The sequence below is a fragment of the Pimephales promelas genome, chromosome 24 (assembly GCF_988280905.1).
Source record: "Pimephales promelas chromosome 24, fPimPro1.hap1.1, whole genome shotgun sequence".
Taxonomy (NCBI): Eukaryota; Metazoa; Chordata; class Actinopteri; order Cypriniformes; family Leuciscidae; genus Pimephales; species Pimephales promelas.
In genome coordinates this window covers 6,012,710-6,035,953 of record NC_142792.1, presented here as the reverse complement: position 1 = coordinate 6,035,953, position 23,244 = coordinate 6,012,710, and the positions used below count along the sequence as shown (strand labels likewise).

The 23,244-nt window shown below is 36.3% G+C and overlaps 1 long non-coding RNA gene across 1 annotated transcript; it reads left to right on the top strand.

Moving 5' to 3' along the window:
• The first annotated feature begins 456 nt into the window (after positions 1–456).
• On the top strand, positions 457–22,934 carry LOC120476737 (uncharacterized). Its single transcript, XR_016149821.1, has 3 exons — positions 457–1,459; positions 7,751–7,971; positions 22,833–22,934. It is a non-coding gene; the product is annotated as an uncharacterized LOC120476737 (long non-coding RNA).
• The last annotated feature ends 310 nt before the right edge of the window (positions 22,935–23,244 follow it).

The following is a 23,244-nucleotide window of genomic DNA, read 5'->3' as shown; positions in this document are numbered from 1 at the left end:
TTACCCCATCAGTTTAACTTCGAGTTAAATGGCATGAACTGGAAGGTTGTAGGTTTAAATCCCAGATATTTCATGAATTTCTGCCAATCAGGAAATGGCCATGTTTCCTTCACTTGTAACTGATATAATTGACTGGATACTTCACTTAGTGCCACTGTTTGAAATATTTATAGGGCTGTCAAACGATTAATCGCGATTAATCGCATTCAAAATAAAAGTTTGTGTTTACATAATATTTGTTGGTGCACTGTGTTTAATTATTTTGTATATATATAAATACACGCATGCTTGAATATATTTAAGAAATATTTTCATGCATTTACTGTATGTAGATTTATATATAACTTATATATAGATATAAATATTTTATATATAAATAATATTTTTTCCTAAATATACGCATATGTATTTATATATATATACACAAAATAATTATACACAGTGCACCCACATATATTATGTAAACACAAACTTTTATTTTGGATGCGAGTAATCATTTGACAGCCCAAAATATTTAACTTAACTCTAAATGAATTTAATATTAAACCCCTTTTTTTATTTAGCCAATTTGCATGTCCTTGTACATTACTAACTGTTATTTTTTTCAGAATTTTTTCTGAAGGTTTTTTCTGTATAAGATACCACCTAAATCTTGCCTTTAATTGAAATTAAAATCATGGATTGTCTATGTACTTTCTGGCGATGTGCAACATTTGTATTTCCCCTCAATATCCATTAAGCCTTATGTAGTGAAATTTCGCCAATTTTAATTTTTTCACACAGTGTGTCCGTATTTAAAGGGGTAATTCCCCCAAAATGTTTAAATTCTCTATAATTTACTCACCCTCAAGTTGTTCCAAACCTGTATGAATTTCTTTCTTCTGCTGAACACAGAAGAAGATATTTTGATGAATGTCAGTAACCAAACAGTTGAAGGTCCCTATTGATTTCCATAGTATCCATTTACTATAGCTAAATTTGTTGTGCTCTTTCACATTACTAATCCGCTATCAATTCAAATTAAATGAACTCTAAACCTACTGTGACAGGGTTGAAATCATTTTGTTAGTTACTTTGCAAGGCTGTAACCACCTATTTTGCATAACCAAATCTGCACAATGCACAAATGCATCTATTAGGCTCTGTATCCTGAGAATGAGCTTAGATGTGGGATCAGATCCATTGGGACATATAGATCACAGTGCTGAGTCTTGAGCTCTTGATTTTATTGTTTATCAAGCGGTCATAAATTAGTGCCATGTGTAATTGTCATGTTGCTGAAAATAAACTGGAATTTACCCTCATTTCCAACAGTGTGGCGTGACCAAGGTCTGCGTCTTTGCAGTCCACACCCTGCTGTCTGTAGAGACGTGCACTCTGTCAGGAACATGCAATTGTCCAATGGCATCATTACTCATCTGTCCACGTCTCACACCTGTGTGTGAGAGCATCAGATTAGGTGCGTGCTCACCTACACATACTCCATTTGCATGTACAACCACCATTTAGTCATCAGTCTTATACAACACAGCAATATTTAACATTTTGTTGGCATCACTTAGGGTATGGAAATATCTTGGGAATGAATAAACAACCCATTTGAAATTTCCTTGCCAATCTTTTTTTTTTTAAGCGTTGTGGTTTGTATAAAAGCGGACTATGCTTTAGTCAAATGCACGTGTTACGGATTGTTCTCAGACAGAATGCATCTGATTCACTTAAGTTTGCTTGGAGATTATATAAAGTTTGTAAAGTGATGACATTTTGAATTTGACGAAACTCGGATATTTCAAATGTGATGATAGCATTACATTCTAAAATCAAATTCTGTGTAATTATGAGTTTGTATTCACTGTCGTAGAAGAAAGTAATGGATTATTCGGCAGTCTGAGTCAAAAGAGCTCACCCCCATGTCTTTGGTTCAGAGATATGGCCAGTTCAATTTATCATATGGTTGTTAGGGTAGTCTAAATGGTTGCTAGGGTGTGTTTTTCCCGCATAAACCTCGCTGTGGTCATGACAGTCAATGCGAGTCTCGTTTTCTGTTGGTTGTGCACGGAAATAAAAATATAACAATACAAAAACATTCCGATGCGTGATGCATTACATTTCCGTTTCCTGTGTAAATATGCTTATGCCACATTAAAAAGCTCTTTTGTCTGGGGGATAAACCATGGCAAAAAAAGATCAATACTTTCATCATTGAATCATACAATGTACAAAGAATGAGTCACTAAGGCTTTTCACTGTGCTTTACACTGGGTTTTAATGTTTCAATTGGTTTCAATGTTTTCACTGCACTTTACACTGGGGTTTAATGTCTTTCAAACCTGGATTTCAAAATCAGGTTAATCCAAGGGTTGGTCCTCCGACCTCCCAATTTTGTTTAAGAAGATAATTATTATGCATTTAGCTGATGTCAGACGGGGAGTTTTGGTCAAATGTGATCAAATGTCTGTGAAATTACTCCAGTGTGGATCTGATCATCTCTATGTGTGTCAGTTAGCGTTAAGTGTGTTGTCCAAGTCATGCTTATTTTCCCTCTGAACTTCCCTCTCCTTCCCCGTCTTTCTTACACCAAAGCTAAACGTAGTTTTTCTTGGATCACACAATTTTGGAAAAGTATAAACAACCATTGCACTCTCAATCAAAGTCCGCAAGACTAAACACACAGTCATCCACACACACAAAGACAAATTCTCTCATTTGCATTGAAATAAACACTCTGGAATTCTCTTGCATCCCTCTATACTTGTTGAATCTGTGATTTTTGACTTTAAACAATGCAAATGTGAGTCTTTAATGGGAATCCTGTGGGCTTTTTACTTGAAATTGTAAACTCGGTGTCATAAAGCCCTGGGTTATTTTAGAGTGTGTTCACACTTGGCATGTTTGATTCAATTAGAATGAACCCTGGTGCGAATGCTCTGAAGCGCATATCCCACCACACAGCGTTGTTTTAGATGTTCGGTAATTTGTGAATATTATCAAAATATATGTAATAAAAGCAGACCAATCAGTTTGTGAACATATCCCTATGTCTTTAGGTTTGGTATCTTTTGGTGCAGTGTAAAAATGCCAATGTGAACGCTTTGGTCTGAACCAAGCAACCAAACTATAAGTGTGAACACACTCTTATATTCCACACTTTGATACTTTTACTTTGGGTTTGTTTATCCTCCTGATCATTCAGGTTTCCAGATTTCACACTCTACGTGTGTAACCCTGGGTTAAACATCTAATTTGCATATTTATAAGGTTAATTTAAAATTTTTAAGAAGTGGTCCACCCGCTGTGGTTGGCTCTTAATCTTCTCAGATACAAAAAAGTATTTTTTTTTATCACTCTGGTAACCCAAATTAAACGAAGTGTGTGAAAGTCTTTGTTAGTGTGAATGAATATTTAATGACATCACTGAGACTGATTACTAGTGGTTGTTTGTTGCTAAAAAATAACTGCATCACTGCAAATATGGTTCTCTGGGTTAAAAGATATTAAGTGCGTTGTGAGAAGCCTGCTTAACTCATTGTGAGTTTGAACTATTTGGCTACGATATTACTTGAGAAAATAAGAAATGAGTTTGCTGGTCACGTCCCTATTTTATTAAAAACCTCACTCTCTCCTGAAAGTCTCATAAGCCTTTTTAGCTTCATAAGTTTTTGGATCTGTTTTAGGAATTAGTTTTTTTGTGTGTGTATTTGATTGACAGTTGGTAATATTGTGTGTGTGTTCTGACAGGAGTCTTTAGCACAGGCTTTTGTCTGTCATATCGTCTCTATTTCTTCTCGAGTGTGTGATGGAGTGTTAGCGAGTGATTAGTCTGTAGTGTTGCTAAGAGACCAGTTTAAAGCATTCCACACATTTTCCAATTATTCCTTCATTCCAGGCTGTTAAAATCATTGACATGTGATTAGTGTCTCTTCTGAGGGTTGAGCTGATCCCAGTGTTTGGGTGTTCCCACATTAAAAATGACGGAAAGCGTTTTAATAGGAAGCGGTTTTTTGTATGTTGTGGTTTTCATATACATGCTTTTATTAATTTCGATGAAGTATCTATTTATTGGTTGTTATAAAATTCATATTTAATACATTAGGGTAGCACTTCATTTTGATTGCCCATATGGTCCAGACATTCCATTAACTTTAGCAACTTCTAACTAACTAGGCCTACTATTTTTGACTAAAGATGTCATCTAGCCGTCATTAGAGTATTAGTTGACTGTTGCTTAATATCTGTTAACACTTTATTCTGATGCTCGCCAACAGATATCCCTCTAAATAAGTAACGTTGCAGTTTCTACATACATGTCAATTGACTAACTCTAACAGTCTACTATAGTCTGCTTATACTCTAATGAGAGTTAGTTGCAAAATTACTTATAATTAGTAGAATGTCAAAAGTGGACCATTAAAATAAAGTGTAACCAAACTTATTTTTATTTTTACATCTGGGAGAATGTAACTTCACATGTCCACATTGAAAGAAATATAATTGAAATTGACCATTTTAACTCTTTATCATTCACATTACTGTAATGCATCCAGATTTTGATAATTATTTTTGTTAATTATTCTAACAAATAGTATATAATAACATCATCCTGTCTAGACAGAGTGATTTAGAAAACAAATTAAAGTACAACCCTTTTTTGTGGTAATAATGTACATATTAAATATGTCATTGTATTTGCATTACAATAATGAGAATTGGGGGTATTCAACTGTAATGGAAAATGTTTAAAAAAAAACATAATGCTCCTAAACTTAGTTTCAAAGTACATTTATGCACCCAGGACATAGTTTTGTTTTCCTCATGAATCCTTTAGTTATTCGTGTATTGCTTATATTTTATTATTAACATAGAATTACACAATTACACATTAATTACATATTAATTACACAAGCTCCGAAGTGGCCTAATTTAGATTTTTATGGTGTTTTCCATGAAATAATCGGAGCTTATCTGAGGTGAGAGTGGCTTCCCACTCAACACTGATAGTATACTTTCATTTGCAGAGGGAAACACATTATCTTGTGCAGCAAGGAATCTAGGCTTGGGTGGTCAATGAGATGCAGTGAATCATTTTTCAGAGACCATCTGCAATGCATTTTTGTGTTATATATATGAAATGTGTTTAGCTGAAATAAAGTGTGTCGAATGTTAATGTATACTCACTGTGGTATACTCATATACAGGGCTGTACGAATGTTTACAGCATGCCATATTCAGTGTGCTGCTTCCTCACACAAAGGAACTGTATAGTGTGTGTGTGTTCCTACTTAAGCATAATATACTTTACTACACTCCTAATGTACTTTGCTTCATTTTTTTCATGAATAAATGAGTTTATTGATTATTGACAGGGAGTGAGAAGTTCAGGAATATCTTAAAGGGATAGTTTATCCCAAAATGAACTTTTTGTCAAGTACTTGAATTTGCATCAGGTTTGAACATGTTGATTTGCTGGGCGGAAGGTGAGTTGTTCAGCGAATCATGTTTTATGTGATTTCAGAAAACGTGACTTCACTTTTATGATGCTTTTTTTTTTTTGTCTTACAAGTCTATTTACTGCATCTTAGAAGGTCACTGCAACAACACACAGGTGTATGAGAACATGATGACTGAGTTTTAATTATGAGATTTGGTCAGTTATGCTAGTTAAACCATAGAAAGCCCAACTTGAAATATCAAATGGCTCAAGTGAACTGTGGGATAGAGACTGCGAGAAAGAACGGTCAGTCAGACGCATTGTCTGCATGTCTCTGGAGTCATACCGCAACTACAAGCATTTGTGTCCCTGTGACTCGAGGTCTGAGTGACAGGCCTTAATCTGCATCTGTGTGTGTTTATAAAGGTTATAAAGCGTTTTTGGTGGACGTCCAGGGTTCAGGTTATCTGTACGCTTCGAAACGGAGTGGTATGCGATCAGCTGCAGCGAGAGTTCACAGTATCTGATTTCTTCCAAGTGGAGAGACTAAACCAGAAAGGCTAAACGCATACAGATCTCCATCTCATTAGCCTTTGCTTTGTTGCTGTAATCATGTAGCACATTAAAAATAGATCAAAACAGATGGATGCACTTTAAAAAAATGTGACTTTACGGGACAGTTTGTCCTTAAACTATGTGTGTAAACGCACAAACTAGAAAGAGTATGTGGCCGCTATACAGATGTTTGCCTCACCTTTGCATGAGCAGAATCAAAGCGGAACTGCAACAGTGTAATAAATCAGCTCAAAGTATGTGACCCATATACTGACCTGACCTCAACACTTCACTGGCACTCTTTTACTGGCTGTTTCTGACTCTTTCCTTATCACACACTTCCCAGCACGCACAATTATGCTTTAAATGTTGTGACAAAGTGCAACATTTTTACCATAAAATGTTTTTTTTTTTTTTTTTTGTATGTATGAAATTAAAATGTTTGGTGATCCAAAAAATATCTCTTAATTGCTTTCATTTTCTGTCTTAACACAACTAAAAAAAATTGTCTTTATCAAAATTTACACAACACCAACTCTTATTAGCCTAAGCATTTTGACCGTTCATTTACACAACTGTGTTTTGGAGGCCTGAAAGCGCAAAGTTTTGCATACGGGTTTCAAAGTGAACGTTTTTGAAAACGATACCCTTAGCATCTCCATCTAAACGACAAAATCATGAATTTGTGAAAACAGTGACGTCATGTGCATGCATATTACAGTGCGTAGTGTTTCTTTGCAAAGTGACATCGCCAACTACAGGTCTGGCATGCATACAGCATTTTAAGTCGTTTCCGCGGATCTGTGCGAACGGGAGATCATTTTGATGAAGTTGTTTATCCTTAAACCATGTTTAGTATAATTTTGGTCTTGTTTTCTTTAACCATGTGTAGTTTTGTTAATGGTTTTCTAGGATAATGGCATGTCATGCATGTTGGCATCTGGCTAATTTGACTAGCTTCTTACAGTATGTGTGCCCAAAAAGGATTTTCTCCTCTGTTTCAAAAGCTGATAAGCCTGTTTATTTTGCTATCATAATTACACATCATTGTATGGTTATGTTGCTATGTATTATTATTACACAAGTATAAGTTTGTATGATTAGACACATTTTATTTGTATTTCTTAATTTAAATTTGAACTTAGGTGTATGTAATTTGTTCCTTTATTTTTATTATTATTGCATTTGAATTTTTGCATCCAGAGCAAAATGTAGTCGGCCCTACTTAAGGATCATTTATGTAATGTGGTGTGAAGTATCTCACCTCTAAAAAGCTGTCTAGATATGCTAACAAGATAATATAAAGGATTTTTAAAGCATAAATAAATCCCTTAGTATCAATTTGCTCTGATTTTATAATAAAATCTGTCGAGATGATGTTTTAAGTGAGTATTTTCACATTTTAATGTTGTATTTTTGGTTTTTAAGATTTATTTCCCCTTAAAATGATAACTTTTCACCGTTTGATCTTTGGTAATTTAAATGTTTAAACTGCTCATTGTCTTTTGCTTCAGTTTCTACTTTTAAAACATAACCTAACTGCAATCAAAATGTAACAGTGTCAAAATGTTTTGTATGTACACCACAGCAGCAACACAACTGCATTGTTTGCAATGTGTGTGTGTGTGTGTCTGTTACTTGCACCTGCTGTCGCTCTGACACACGGAGGAACTTGTGAATAACTTTCCCTTTTATTGCCATATCCTTTTGTTAGCATCCTCTCACCTCACCTTACTGACCTGTGACCCTTTTGTGTGCTGTGCTTAGGGACGCTGTCATCACCGTGGGCCTTAGAGATGGAAAAATGACAGAGCTATGCAGGGGGCCGAGAGTTTCTGGCTGTAACGTGACCCTGCAGATGCTTCAGTCATGCCTGCTATTAGAGGCCTTCGCATGGGCCTCAACCCCCTCCTCCAGGGTCTGGATGGCCTGACCACCACTGCTGGGGGTTTGGCCGGGAAGACGTGGGATGATCAAACAACACTGAGGTGAGTTATAACCTCTGGCAGACCATCACAGTGACTTGTGTGTATGTGTGTGTATATGTTGGGTAAAAGTGGCCTGATCTCATGTGTCATAGAAAAGGCTCAGAGAGAGAAGAGGGTGAGAGAGTAACAGAGAGGGACAGAAATAGGGGGATGGAGAGAGAGGGAATGTGTATAGATGTCACTGATGTTACCCTCACACAGCAGCAGAAGACAATTAAAACAAACTATAAATGAACGTACAGGAGTCACAGCACAGTTTTAAGAGTCGGTATCAGCTTTATGAACGGAACCGTAGTCAATAACTAAAGCCATCTGTTGCATCAACTGTAGCTCAAGGCGCACTCATCCTAATGTAAAGGCTTCTTTTTTACATTAGACATATCTAAACGTTCTTAAATGAGATACATTTACTTAGGAAGCAAAATTAGTTAACGTATTAAGTCTTATCTTCCAATGTCTTGTTAATGTTTCTGATTAAAGTTGAGTTATACTGTCAGTGTGCCAAAAATATATGCCATCTAGAGTTTCATAACAGACATTTGTAAATCTGCCAATGGGGTATAAAACAAAAGTAAAACTTGTTTTCCCCTTGAATTAAGTTTATTTTTCCTACCCCCATTGGTAGATCTACAAAGTTCTGTCATGAAACTCGGTCCTTAACTCAATCTGCTTGCAACCACATCGTTCTCTTTAGGGCACAGCTGATTGGTTCCTGCTGTATCATAAGCCAATGAGCTTTCAGCTCAACCTTCAAATATTCAAATATTTTCTGTAGCAGTTCCAGCTACACCTGTATAGATCTCCTACAGGGTTAATTGATGTACTCTATACTCTATATACAGCAGCATTTCTTACTTGCTCACAGCAGCATGTTGTGTGTGTATTGGCAGTAGCAAGTCCTCTACTTGTTTTTTACTCCATTTTTCTGTAGTGTATCCTCTCTCAGGTTCAGCAAATTGGCAGAAAATGTCTGAGAAGATGAAACTAGAACTATAGTTCTGAATAAAAATGTAAAATAATAACCATTATCATTATCTGTCACTGTGTAACTTTTATGCAGAGCTGCAACATCTGTCCCTGATAGAATTTGACACATGCACCTCCCTTAATGTGTGCATTTACTGTTAGATTGTGCTTAATTTTATTATGCATGTACATTTTTACCACTATTCAGTTTTCCCCCATTGATCAGTCTGCAGACTTCATCTGCTGCTTCTGTGGAAGGATTGCCTCTCTTGCTCTCTCATGGTTTCTCTCCCTCACAAATCTGATTTTCTATTTATATCCACGGCATCTCCACGTAGTGCCGGAACAGTGTGAGCCTTCCACTCATGCTCTGATATATTTTTCCCAAACACAGGCCAACATTCACTTACAGCATTAAACACACACACTCCTTTCTCTCATATTCGTATTTTTAAAATCTTGATTTTCTAGACTATTTATTTAATTCTACTTTAACACTCTAAAAAAAGCTGGTGTAGAATTTACTTAAACTTTTTACTTAGAAATTGCTAGGGAATTTTACAATTAATTACAAAGACACAAGTATCTTATGACCTTGAAGAAAGACTGAAAAATCACACTTTTTTTATATTTATATTTATATTTTTATAGTGTTGTAACTTTTTGTATTACTTTTGCTCATATATATATATATATATATATATATATATATATATAGAGAGAGCTAGTGATTTAAACAAAAAGTATGAAGTACTTTTCTTCGTATTAAACTTTTATGCAATGGATATGAATTGAAGGCGATCCAAGCCCTACAGACTATAAAACACCCTACTGACTAACTGACTAATTCTAACCATTCAGAAAACCCTGAATTGTGTTGGCGAGTTGCATCATGCAGCCCATCCAGATTTAATCATTTTTTCAGTTAATGATTTGCAAAATAATTTAAACTGTGAACTTTCCTTTCAAAAATGTTTCTGAGTGGTATTACACAATCTTTGGCATTTGCTACCATGATATAATAGTGTGTGTGTGTGTGTGGACATCACTTTGCCCACTGACAGAGGAAAAAAAAAGGCAAATGAAAAGAAGAGTTCTTGAAAGACTTTGAGTCAGTGTGGTTTCCCTGGTTGGTTTATAGAAGTATATATTAGTCTTCCTGTGGAAAAACCTATGCATACAAATGTCTTTTGCTGCCCTAAATAGAAATTTATGTAATTGTAGCTGTCACAGAGATGAAATATTTCCCATAGTTTCAAAGAGATCTAGAGAATCTGTCAACTTTTGAGCAAAGAGTCTGTCTACTTTTTCCTGCAGGATAGATCGAATAATACTACAATGCTTTGGCTTTTACATTGTAGAGGTTTGTAAAATGTTTTAGTTGGATGGGGTGCATTAAAAAAGCCCAAATAACTCAACCACCCTCCATAAATCTTTGGTGTGGTCATCCCATTTAATTTATTAGAGATGTCATGGGATTTAGATGAACACAATCCGCTTACGTTTATTACTGTATTGACTATTAACTAATTGCACAAATGGCCCAAATTACCCCATTTTTGATAGTTTTGATGGATGAGAGCAAATGCAAGGATTGACGCCAACTGAGCCATTTAGTTTGAAAAAGAAGCCAACTTAAATCTTAATGTTGGACGTTTTTGGATACTTAAAGGTGTTTTGAATGATCAATTTTGTTTTTCTTGGTATCCAAATCAAGTCTATGGCAAAGAATCTTGTGAGATGAACGATTACGCCTCCCTTAAAACATCACTTCCAGAAAGCCTTTGGTCAAACGTCAATAGAAGAATAATGAGTTGGTTTTGTGCGCCAAATATTAATTAAACGGAATCAGTGATGATCATTTGCTGAAGCCCAGAAAGCTATAGCTATAACAAAATCTGGACTATTTTAGACCATTTCCCGCCTTTCAGTTGCAACACAATGACACTTTAGGAGGGGAAACTGTACATTTACCAGGAATAGGGCAACAAAACTTGCCCTGTTATTTAAAATGAAACTTAGCACAAATTACATTACAAAATTTGTCTGCCTCATCCATCCCAGCATTCTCTGTATGCCTCTATTGAACAATACCAAAGGTGTCAGACACGCTAACACCTGAGAATAGAGACCGATCAGAAGTGATCTCATTAGACTCGTGCAAGCCGGGCTTGTGTGTTCAGTATAATGGCAGTAATGGATTTCAAACACGCCGCATTGCCCACGTTTGTTAGAAAAACACTGAGCCATTAAGGCCAGAGGGCCTGGCACAGCAAATATTTGGCCACGGATGAAGGTAAGGGTCATGTGATTGGTTTTATGGCACTCAGATTTTCCACATGTAACAATTACTTCAGAGCAGCATGTCACGTGGACCTGTAATTACTCCAAATTAAATGCTCTGCAAAGGCCAAACACTGGCCTGCGAAATCTTAAAGTCTCATCGAAACCTATTATAATTGAGCACATTATCTTACATGAGCGTGTTTCCCATCTGTTTGTGCAGTGATATTTGATAATGGAACCGAGTTTACTGTAAATAGTCATCATTGCTGAATTGAGAAAACATTGCATAACCTAAAAGTTAACTCTTTTTTTAAATTTGTATTCAAGTGTAGCTATGCCTAATAAAAATCACTGTAATTATAGGCTTCTATGTGAACATATTGACATCAAAGCTGTTGCATGAAACTAAAATGAGAAAATAAAAGTTGACTAGTGCACTTGCTCAGACATGTTTCTCATTGACACTTAATGGCATCACATATCAAATCGAGCCTGACTCTTATCATTTCCTTGAAAACAGGAAAATAAACTTAGGAAACGTCTTTAGTTTAGATAAAAAATCAAAACAAGTTGATTATCAATTTTATATGTGGCTGCTTTCTAGTCCAAGTTATATTCTGGTCTAGTCTATGGGATTTTTAGAGTACATTTACAAGAAAAGGCATGTCACTTTTTTCTAATTTCATGTTTAATTTAGCGGTACTTTGTAATTATTTGTGAAATTAACAAGCAAATTCCATTTTTTTATGTAGCATGGCTGTCCTCAATGAGCCACAAGATTTGAGGCATCATTTATTTCCATAACTTAACGTGTGGGAGTTTGAGAAATATAGTAATAGTGACGTTTGCCTTCGCAAACACTACTAAATGTTATGCCACAGATGCACTAGCAATGATAGGACAGCGTGGCATTCAACTACCAATTGGTTGGGAATGGATGTTTGGTAAGTCACGAATAGCCCACTAATGTCCCATTTTAACAAACCCTCCCCTGGTTGTTGACCGGTAGCCTAAACATAGCAAGGACGACGGACAGAAGCGCCCCTGAAGTTTCTAGGAAACGTGTGTTACTATCTTAAAATCAATACAGTAATGTGATAACACACCACTGGGTGGAAATCCTGCTTCAATATCACCACAACTTAAGTTGGCATTTTGAGTTTAATGCTAACGGCCAGTTCAACCGTGCTGATAAGACATGGCCAGATGCAGTTGAACAGTGGAAGTGACTGTGGCTTATCCTGTTCTGTTCAAATCTGTTAAGCTGACTCATGCGGTTGTACTCAGTTGATCTCATGCCAATGCTCTGGCACAAAGACTAGGAAATGTTCATCAGGGCTTCAAGAAGGCAACCTCCTGCTGTCTCTGTGGGTCTCAGATAAAGTAACATCGCCCTCCTGTGGCAAGATGCCAAAAGATCCATAAAACACAAACTTTGCACTTTTTTCTTTGTGGTTGGGTACGGTCGCAAGCTGCAGATCAGAAAAGTTAGCTTTGACCTGTCCCTGAGTTTGTAAAAACAACAAAAATATGTTTACAGTATTGCACTTATAATGCAAGTCTTGTGGGAAAGGCATTCAGGAGGCATTAACAGCAGAAAAGTTGTCGTATTTTTGTTAACAATATATTAACGCTTACATACAAACGTGTTATTTCAACTGTAAAATGTTTAATTCATCCTTTTTTGGGGGCTACTATTCTAGGATTTTTGTTGTTGTAGTGGAAAGAAGTCTCTTATGCTCATCATTTGATTAAAAATACAGTAAAAATAGTTATATTTTGAAATATTATTTTATTTAAAATGCAATTTCTTCCTGTGATGTCAGCTGGATTTGCTCCAGCCTTCAGTGTCACATGATCTTTCAGAAAATATTCTAATATGCAGATTTGGTTCTCAAAAAATTCTTATTATCAGTTGAAAACAGCTGTGCTGCTTAGTATTTTTGTGTAAACCATAATCTTTAAAAAAAAAAAAAAACTGGGTGTTTTGAACGTTCAGAGAACATTCAGAAATAATAATGGGTACTTAAAACGTTCATAACTTAAAGGGAACGTTAGCAAACCATTCTAAAAACAAGTTTTTTTATCAGCTGAAGAGCTTGTGTTGAACCTCAAACGTTCCACAAAATGCAACAACTTCAACTAAGTTTTTTTTTGTTGTAACATTTCAAGTTCAAAAGTGCTTTTTGCACTGCTATTCTTGAGTCCATGTGGTCCCAGGTGCACTAGCCGGGCCAGTCAGCCAAACTGTCCCCTGTGCAGATGTCCTCCATAAAGCAGGAAGGATGCTGGAACACATTCACGGGACACACGCCGTCAGCAGAATTATAGACTGCACACTTACACTAAACTCCACCTGGAAGTTATTAAACATTCCAAAAATATATTAGCTGTTAAATCTGACTTTGTCACACTAACTCTCGAGACATATTCATGTGGAATGAGACGGCAAACCGCCTCGCTCTCCCACTCAAACCAGATGGACAGTCTGGATGCTCGATGTGAAGCGATATAGGTAATACATTAACCTCTGACGAGCTCAGTGACATACACACTCTTATGTAACAACTCTTTTTCTCTCTCTCGCTGGTTAATATTTAGTGTGTTGTCCCTCAGAGGCTTAAGACGTAAAGGCTTCATCTCCTGTGATTCTGGACCTCCACCAGTCTATCTAAACACCACTCGTGTTTGGCTCAAAGTCACCTTGCTTACCCAAGCAGGGCTGTAAAAATAGGTCAGTGAAAAGTGCATAAAAAGCGCATAATTCACTATCAACATTTATTGCAGCCTTAACATAAAGACTTGCATGTGAGCAAGTGTAGAGAATTTTAAACAAGACACCATGTTGCTTAAAGACGTCTCTCTCTCTCTCTTCCTCTCAATGTACACATTCACTCTTAGAATTATGCACATAATACATTTGAGTATGTATGTAAGAAACAGTACGTGTTTGTTTACTCGCCTAACCAGAAGCTCTCTGGAGCAAAAGCCACAACAGTGATAAAATCAAGATAGCAGAGACATTTCACTCAAAAATAATCATGACAAATGTCATTGTTTTCTCACCCTATGTCATTCAAAGCGTGTGTGGAGAATATACGTATATATATATATATATATATATATATATAGATAGATAGATAGATAGATAGATAGATAGATAGATAGATAGATAGATAGATAGATAGATAGATAGATAGATAGATAGATAGATAGATAGATAGATAGATAGATAGATAGATAGATTTCAATCATTAATCAATGATCCTGATTGAGGTCTTTACCTCAAGAATAGCTTAAAATATAACATAAAGGGCTTGAAATATACCATAGAACTCATCTGGAATAGTTTATATGATATGGTACTAAATATGGTGTTTTTATAGTGGTTTTTTGGAGCTCAACAGCACTTATTTCTCTTTCATATATGGAAAAGAGAAGCGTGACTATTTCTCCTTTTATGATACTTTTATATTGGGGCTTTTTTGTCATTTGGGAGTTTGACCGCTCATCATTCACTTTCATTGTACTTTTATTACAGGAAGCTGTAACTAGAAGCTCCTAAACTAGAGAGCGCAGCGCTAGCAACACTAACATCAGGTTTAATTCCCAGGGAAACATATTGACGTGCAGCTTGAACATCTGCCAAATACGTATTTAATGTAAATATGAACAATATGCCCAGGATATTCTTCAGAAATGTGCCTTTTGAAAACTTTTTACGCATTTTGGCCGTTCATTTACACAACAATGGCATTTTGGCAGCTTGGAAATGCAAACCTTTGAAAACGTGTTTCATAGTGCAAGCTTTGGAAAACAATACAGTTATCACTTTTAATTTTTGTTTCCAATAAGTCATTTTAGTGCTTCAGCTTCGGTTGGTTGCCAAGTCAGCATTTCAAAAGTTTTTTTTTCATCTAATGTTTATATTTTCTTTTATTTCAGCTTCATTTCAGTTGAGAAAAAGTTATTTTTTTTCCAGTTTTAGTCAATGATGATAACCCTGGTGGGCTAGACTAGACATGATATAAAAATCTCTTTCAGAACTTGACGGGTTTACGAGTCCAGAAACGGACATGAAGTTGCCTTCAAGAATTTCACCTTTCCTACAACCTTGACCTACATGTCCTTTACTGACTAGAGAGCAGAATATCTCTGATGTAGATCATGTGTTCCTCGACTTGCGTTTGACAGGTGTGTGTCATCTGGTGAGGTCACAGGGACAGTGAAAGTGTTGTGTCAAGGTTTTAAAAACACATAATTGTGCACATGGTGAGTAGGGCATAGTGGGCTATTTAAAGCGCGACCAGGCCAGTCAGCAGATACTGGCCTTTATAGAACATCCTTTCACCTTTACCGTTCACATAAAGGATAAGAGTGATCACAAGCTGCTTGAGCGGCATTGAAAACTCAAGATTTATAGGAGAAACGCACCCTCACCACCTCCCGGACTATTCTGGCTTAGCGTCAGAAAAGATTTCTCTCCCTCGGTCTCACATGGCATGATAGGCAACAGTAGGCAAATAATTCATATTTACAGTAGGTTTTTGCAAGACAGGACCTGAAAGAGTTGAGTATAAACATTGATACGATTAATGCCTCCAACCACTCCCTTCTCCCGCAGGTTTTCCTGGCACTGGGAGATTCTGAGCAGATTCCCTAATTTTCCAACATAAACATTTATATTAAACACGCAGACAAGCCAAAAGCTGTCATCCCAGCGTGGGTGTTGACATGCGCACATACGCAGAAGACAAAGGAGGTTGTGTTTCTTATTTCTAAAGCTTCTGAAGTCTAAACGAGGAGTGGTGGATACACATTGTTCTCTATAATTAGCCATAATTCAGCACAACTGGGATGACTTACTGTCTAACAGCTGCCATTGATCAAACTTTTGAGTCACACTCACATACATGTACAGAATCACGTGCTGGTATCTGTGTATTTGAGTTACAGATGTGGGTTATCTTGTATCTCTGAGGATTTCTGAAGAATTGGAAGTGAATTCTGGGTGGAACTGGTAGGAGGATCAATCAAGGATTTTTAAACTTTCATTTCACCGCAGCAAATATGAAACATCTTGAAGGGTCTTCATCTTGTTTACAGGAGTGATAGCATGAGCTGTGAGAGTTTTGAGAGAAATAACCGTCATTGTGAAATCATCTGAGGGTACTAAGGCCTGTTCACACCAAGAACGATAATGGTAACTATATTAGCGTCCACAGCGATGCATAATATCGCTCTGGTTATCATAAGCATACACTGCAGTTTATGTTGTATGCCACTTAAAAGCAGGATGGTAATATATGCATATTACATATTTCTGCTAATTAATTACCTTTAGCTAGTAATACTAATATTATCATTTTTGATTAGCTTTTTTGAATCCAGAATTCTACAGATTTTCCATAAAAATCACAGAAATTTGAAAAATATGAAATATTTTATGAAAGAAATCCCACCGGTTGAGCTGAAACTGTAAGGACGTGTGAGGCAGAAAAGCAGCAATCATATAGATACAGAAAAGGGTCGTTGAACTCAAGATTTTAGGTTAAAGTTTATGTGACTTTCTTTTGCTTTTAGCGATAAAACTCCAGTACGTGACATGCTAAACTCTAATAGTCACACTGCACTTCTCAGAAGAATTTCATGTCAACGGGGTCTTAACTATATCGCACTGCACATTCAGTTTGGTCACGCTGGATCAGCTAAATGATGGACAAAAATACTGTCATTATGTGCATTGAATGAACTTTGACTTGCTCTTTTTACACACCCTTTCAAAGTCGCCCTCTCAGTTTCTTTCTTTCAATTCAAGTCCGTTTCTGCTTTTTGGCCCCAGACTACGTAACACGTCCTTACAAAGTCTTTCGTTCACTCTCTCTTTCCCAATTGGCCCATTTACAACTCTCTGCCATATCCTTTCAGTCTCTCTCTCTCTCTCTCTCTAGTCAGCTGACTGTCTGGCTCTCTGCCTCAGTGGCTGGCTTAGCTCAGCGCCGTGGTAACGTGCAGCTTGCCATGTCTGCTGTCGCTACGGGAACCAGCTGCAGTGAGAAACACAGCAAAGCTGGGTCAACATAGCCTGCCGCAGATTCATTCAGAAAATCTTCTGCCTGAACCAAATTTAATACTGAAGGTGTGTGAACAGAGTTTCTCACAGTTTCCTCACACAGGTGTTCATTAAATCCTTAAACCAAAGACAAGTTCCCTAATATCAGGTTTATTAACTGAAAGTGGTAAACAGTGGTTAAGAATCCAAGCTGCAACAAAGTACAATACGTGTCCTAATTTGTTCATTTAATAGGTTGTACATTGTGACTTATTTATTTATTTTTTATAAATATACTTTGGAATATTACTGGTCAAAATTTTAGAAAAGATGTTTTTTGTTGTTGTTTTTTTTAAGAACACTGTAAAAAAGTATAACCAACAACATATTTTTTTACATCGATTTAACTCATCCAAATACATTTTTATGTTATACAAGAATTCAACACATTTTCTGAGTAATTTCAGTTTAATATAATTTTAAGTTGAAATGACTTAAATATCCAAGTTGTACTTACAAATTTACAAATTCATTTACAGTAAAACAGTACAATAGTAAAATATTAGAACCAAAAATAACTCTTTTCAATTTAATATATTTTAAAATGCGTTATACTGATGTATCATGATTTCCACAAACAGTAAGCAGCAAATATCTGATAATAACAGCATTATCATAGCAGCAAATCAGCCAAATGATTCTGGAGTAATGAGGAAATCACAGGAATAAATTACATTTTTTCAAATTTATCCAAATAGTTATTTTAAATTGTAATAATATTTCAAAATACTGTATTTCTGATGACATGCAGTGTAGGTGAACATAAAAGACTTATTTTAAACACACACACACACACACAACAAAAATCTAATATATATATACATGATTCAGTCATTCAATGTCTAGAAGACATGAAGCCTTTTTTAACGAGTGAAAATAGCGTTGTTGAGAAGATTCATGAGCACCATGTGCCATCAGATGTATGATGTTACAGGTGTCTGGATGAATCTTCTCTTCTCACACATACTCCTCATCTTTTGTCAGATCAGATGCCCAACTGTTGTAAGAGCCTATCAATGTCAGAATCACCAGTTCCCAGACAGCCAGCTGGCATCCCCGTCTGCCAAGATGATGTTATACGGCTCCTCTTAGGAAACCTTCAAATTATGACCGTCTAAAAATGGGCTTCTCCTTCAGTCAGCTGCTGCCACATTGGCTTTTGTTTAGTCATTAAGCAAACGCTATTACAAACGGGGAATGCTTTAACACTAATGAGTGTTATTGAACTTTCTCAGCTCTTGTATTGCTCTGAAATCATGTCTTGGTAATGCGTCACGTCTCTGTGTAATAAATTTGCTGACAGGTCTGATCACAGAATGTTCTAATGCATCTGCTCAGTATCCAGATGACTTTACCACACTGTTTTTGTTCCAGTTATCACACCCATGCTTGCTTATGTCCGGTACACATTGTACGGTTTTGGGCTATTCTAGACAAATGTTGGGGGATCGTGGTGATATCTGTGGCTGTGGCTCCTAAACGGTGGTCCTGTGTGTCTTACTCTGAGAGAGATTCAAAGACGGCTGTTGTCACGGTCTTGCGACAAAAGATAGCCTGCAATAATTTTATGACGTGTCAAAAATTTAGCATGATCATTCAGTGTGTTTCCTGCTACAACCTCTACTGAGTCTATGAACTATAGCCAATAAAAACGCAACATGAAATGGCGTATTGATCAACGCGACACAACTAAGTTAGACACAACTAACCAAGTTGGCCTCTTTTCCCTTGCCATGTTCATATTCTCGCTTCCTCTTTAGTGTAAGTGTGCACAAATAATACTTGGTTTGTTCAGTTAACACAGACATGTGAGGATATGCCGTGAGCAGAAAAAAACTGATGCTTATATCATTTAAAATACACATTTTTATAAATAGTCAAGTCAAGTCACATTTATACATATATATATATTTATACATAAATACACATCACTTACCCTCATGTCATTCAAACCAGTAAGACTGCAGTTTGTTGTCAAAACACAAAAGAAATATTAAAAACTAAACTAAAAATTAATTCTAATATATGAGTCCCGGTGTTACTTTAGCTGTACAAAAACAGCCCATTATGGTGGTTGATATTGAAAACTGGTATTTCATATATTATTTTCATTTATTATCATATTCATAAACACACTGGTTTGTAGTGCAACAAGTTTTAGCGTTTACTGCACTTTGTTATTCTTATAGTTATTTAGGCCTACCTATTGTGGATAATGAATCAGAAGTCACAAAATGAGGTGGATGACAAGTATTATTTTAAGACGATCAATTTATATGGATTCATTTTACAATGCCTTTAAAACCTTTTTGCATCTTCTAACACCAGGAGGGTCAGAAATGTCTCAGGTTTCATTTTAAATGTTTTAACTTGTGATTCGAAAGATTAACCAAAGTCTTATAAGTTTGGAATGACACAAGGGTGAGAAAATGATGACAATTTTCTTTTTTGGGGGGCCGAACTATCCCTTTAACTCAAATTGGTGGTCTTCAGCTATTTTAGTATAATGATCGCTAATGATTAAATTTCTTGAATTTAAATCCAATCTAGTTCTTAAATCCAATTACACTTTGTAGCTTGCTTCTTTATACCGGTAGTCGATTTTCAGTAACGTCCGTTTTAAAGCTGCAACCAATAAGAGCTAGCCATTCATAAACAAAGCAAAGCAGTGACCAATCAGCATAATCCAGTAATGAAAAGAGCAAAGCAGCAACTAATCAGAATTAGGCATTAATCAAATAAGCAGCTCAGCACAGCTAGAGATAGGCTGACATACAAAGACACTGCTATATGTATGTGTGTAATAGATGTCTATTCTCAGCTACTGTGTATATACTTTGAGAAGCAGCACTCTCTCTCTCTCTGTCACACACACACACACACACGCATACATGTTGGTTGCAAAGTTTGTGTGGTGCCTCCCAGACAATCAGGTTATTTAAACAGCTTGACCTACAAATAGAAGGGCGCTCTCTCTCTCTCTCTCACACACACACACACACACTCGGGGTGAAGGGAGGTACTGGGATCAGAAAGGCTCTGCAGCTGTGGGTCTACGTGAGTCCTGGCAGGGACACACTCTCCCTCCCTCTATCGCTCTCTCCTTCCGCCCGCCCTCATTCCCTCCCTCCCTCCCTGGCATCTATTCCTTTATTCTCCTCTTTATTTTTCTGTCTAACACCTCCCCCTATCCCACATGAGACCTTGACAATGAGAGATGTTTCACTTTTTGCTCGATATCTGAGACGTGTGAAAGACAAGCAGAGGCATGGGAACCCGAATACACACACCAAACAGAAAGAGCAGAATTTCATTTTGCACAAAATGCAGTGATTGAAAGCACTATATTGGCAGAATAATCTCTTTTGGGAGACGTTTGTAATATAGAACAATACAAGAGAATAATCTAATAATGCATGAGAGTTTCTGTCTCTGCGGATGTTTCTTTATATAATGCATCCGGTCACACTGACCAACATTTAGTGTGTGTGACTGTGTGTGGATATCAGCTGTGTTTTTGCCCGATACACAGTGGCCATGAACCAGCCCTCTATTCCACGTTCCACCTGCTAGACATACATCACCAAGACCATCTGTGGCATTCTGCAACCTGCTTCCTCAACTCCACACAATAACACAGTGGGTTTGTTAGTTTGTTTCCTCGGCTCATGTGACTTTTACAAGCTAAATATTAGATTCCAGCCAAGGTCAGATGAAAAGACTCAATGGAGAGGGAGGAAAAACAGAGAGAATGAGAAAGTAAAGCAAGGAAGAGGGCAAGGAGGGCATGCAGTTTAAAACAATGCAGGTGATAAAATGATTACAGTAGAGAGGAGTGTTTTAGCAGTTAGGTCATCAGTATATGATGTGACACGCTCAATGCAAACTTGGTCTGTACTGCCACTTTGTGGTCGTAGGTAGTATAATATCTGATCATTTCTCTGTTTGGAAATTAGTTTTGACGTCACTTTGAAATATTATTTTTTTTATAACCCTGACTGTATTAAAAAAACAACAACATAGGCCTACACCTTTTGGATTTCTGGGTCAGTGATTGTGCCAAAAAATCAAAGTTTAAAATGTTAAAGTGTTTTAAATATTGGTTTTATCACCCCTTTATATTGAGAAATTCTTTGAAATTTCAAAAATACACCCAAATGTATTTCATGAAAGGAAAGTAAGTCTGATTTAGGCAAATGCTCAAAGGGCATGTTTATAACAGTACTGTCACTTTTGGTAAAATCAGAGAAGCAGGTAGATGGGTGTGAACCACATTTGCATGTTAATGGAATATTGGTGACTGTTTATTTTATAGTCTTAAACTCTAATTTAACATTCAAATTTAAAAGGTTTATGATTTTACATTTTGTCTGTTATTTTTTTTTAATTGAAAGTATTAGGTAGTTGTGTAACTCGCTTTATAAAACATGTGCATGAGCTTATGTATGTAATATCGCTGATGGACTGTTCACGCTAATTCGCATATTGCCTTGGCAAACGAAAAAAAATGTTTTTCACAATAAAACCCAATTCACAGTTTTATGTGAATGATTAGGCAGGATGTTTTTCATTTTGAAGAAAAAACTCTAGGCAACAACAACCATTAGTCAAAAGTAATGTGGACGCATATTTCGTATGTGTTTTGTGGCCTTATTTCAGAAACTTTCATTTTTAGTTTTCTCAATAACCACGCATAAACAATATTCTCTCAAAATACAAACATGTACATACATGTTGCTCTTATATTATGGTAGCCCTGTTTGTGCTAAATATAGTGTAATTTCACCTGTGCCATTAATATGTTTTTAAGCACCTGAAAAAAGCACAAACGTCACAGCATGTCAAAACATCTCAAGGACCCCCAAAACACCTTAGACCCCAGAGGGTTAAATAACATTAATATTTATATAATTAGAGATATCAGTTCTGCTGTTGTTCATAAATACCAGAAGTGATGTACAATGAGGATGTCATGTTGCCGCAAATCATCAGTCATCAGTGTCCAAATGTGTAGTGAGTGATCTAGGGTCCTTACTGTTCTTAACAGTGCCCGAAATTCATGTATAACGATTAAACACAAAACACTTGTATACTGCACTCCAGTGAAAATGTATCTTTTTCTTTTTTATTTATTTTTTTATGAGGGACCATAATGGCAGTTCTGACTCACTTTCCCTATGCAAGATAAAATATGAACAAAGAAAAAAAGTTTTATTAACTTAATACTCCTCAGATGTATCGTGTAGGTTGTTTTTTTTTTTTAGTTTAGTGTGCCATTTGCAATTTTTAAATCTGCTGTAAACTAATGACAGCATTTTAGATTCTATAGATGCACCGCACTTTTAAAAAAATGCAGACTGTTGATATGGTTCTTTCGTAACTTATTTAGCTAGGTATGTTTAGTGTTGAAAAAACATGCTCACATTAAATTGTTTTTTGATTAAATTAAAAAGCAATTAATGCTCCTCACAGTGTCTCCTATAATGTTCCTCACTAGTCTCCCGTCAGTGCTGAATTCTCTGGATCCAGGGGTGAAACTGTTTCTTCAGGACTGAGCATCACTTATCAGGTACATTTTGGATTCTTTACTGTGACTCGGTTCTGACTATGCAAGAAAATAGGGTTTTTTCCCGTTGTTTGTATTTTAAGAACATTATAGTTCCCTAGATGTGTCGTGTCTGGTAGTATTTCTTTCTTTTAAGAATGCAACTTTTAATACGTCGTAAATACAGTCATAACGACAGCACTTGTCATGTTTTGTACCCCCGCATACTAATCTCAAAGAAAAGTGCACAATCCTCGTACTTTTTCTGTGGTTTAAAATAATTTTTATTCTTAAATTTGTTGGTCGACATTATCTTTCCAATCTTTGATTTAGTGTTTTGGAGGGATTTATGAGAGTCTCAGCA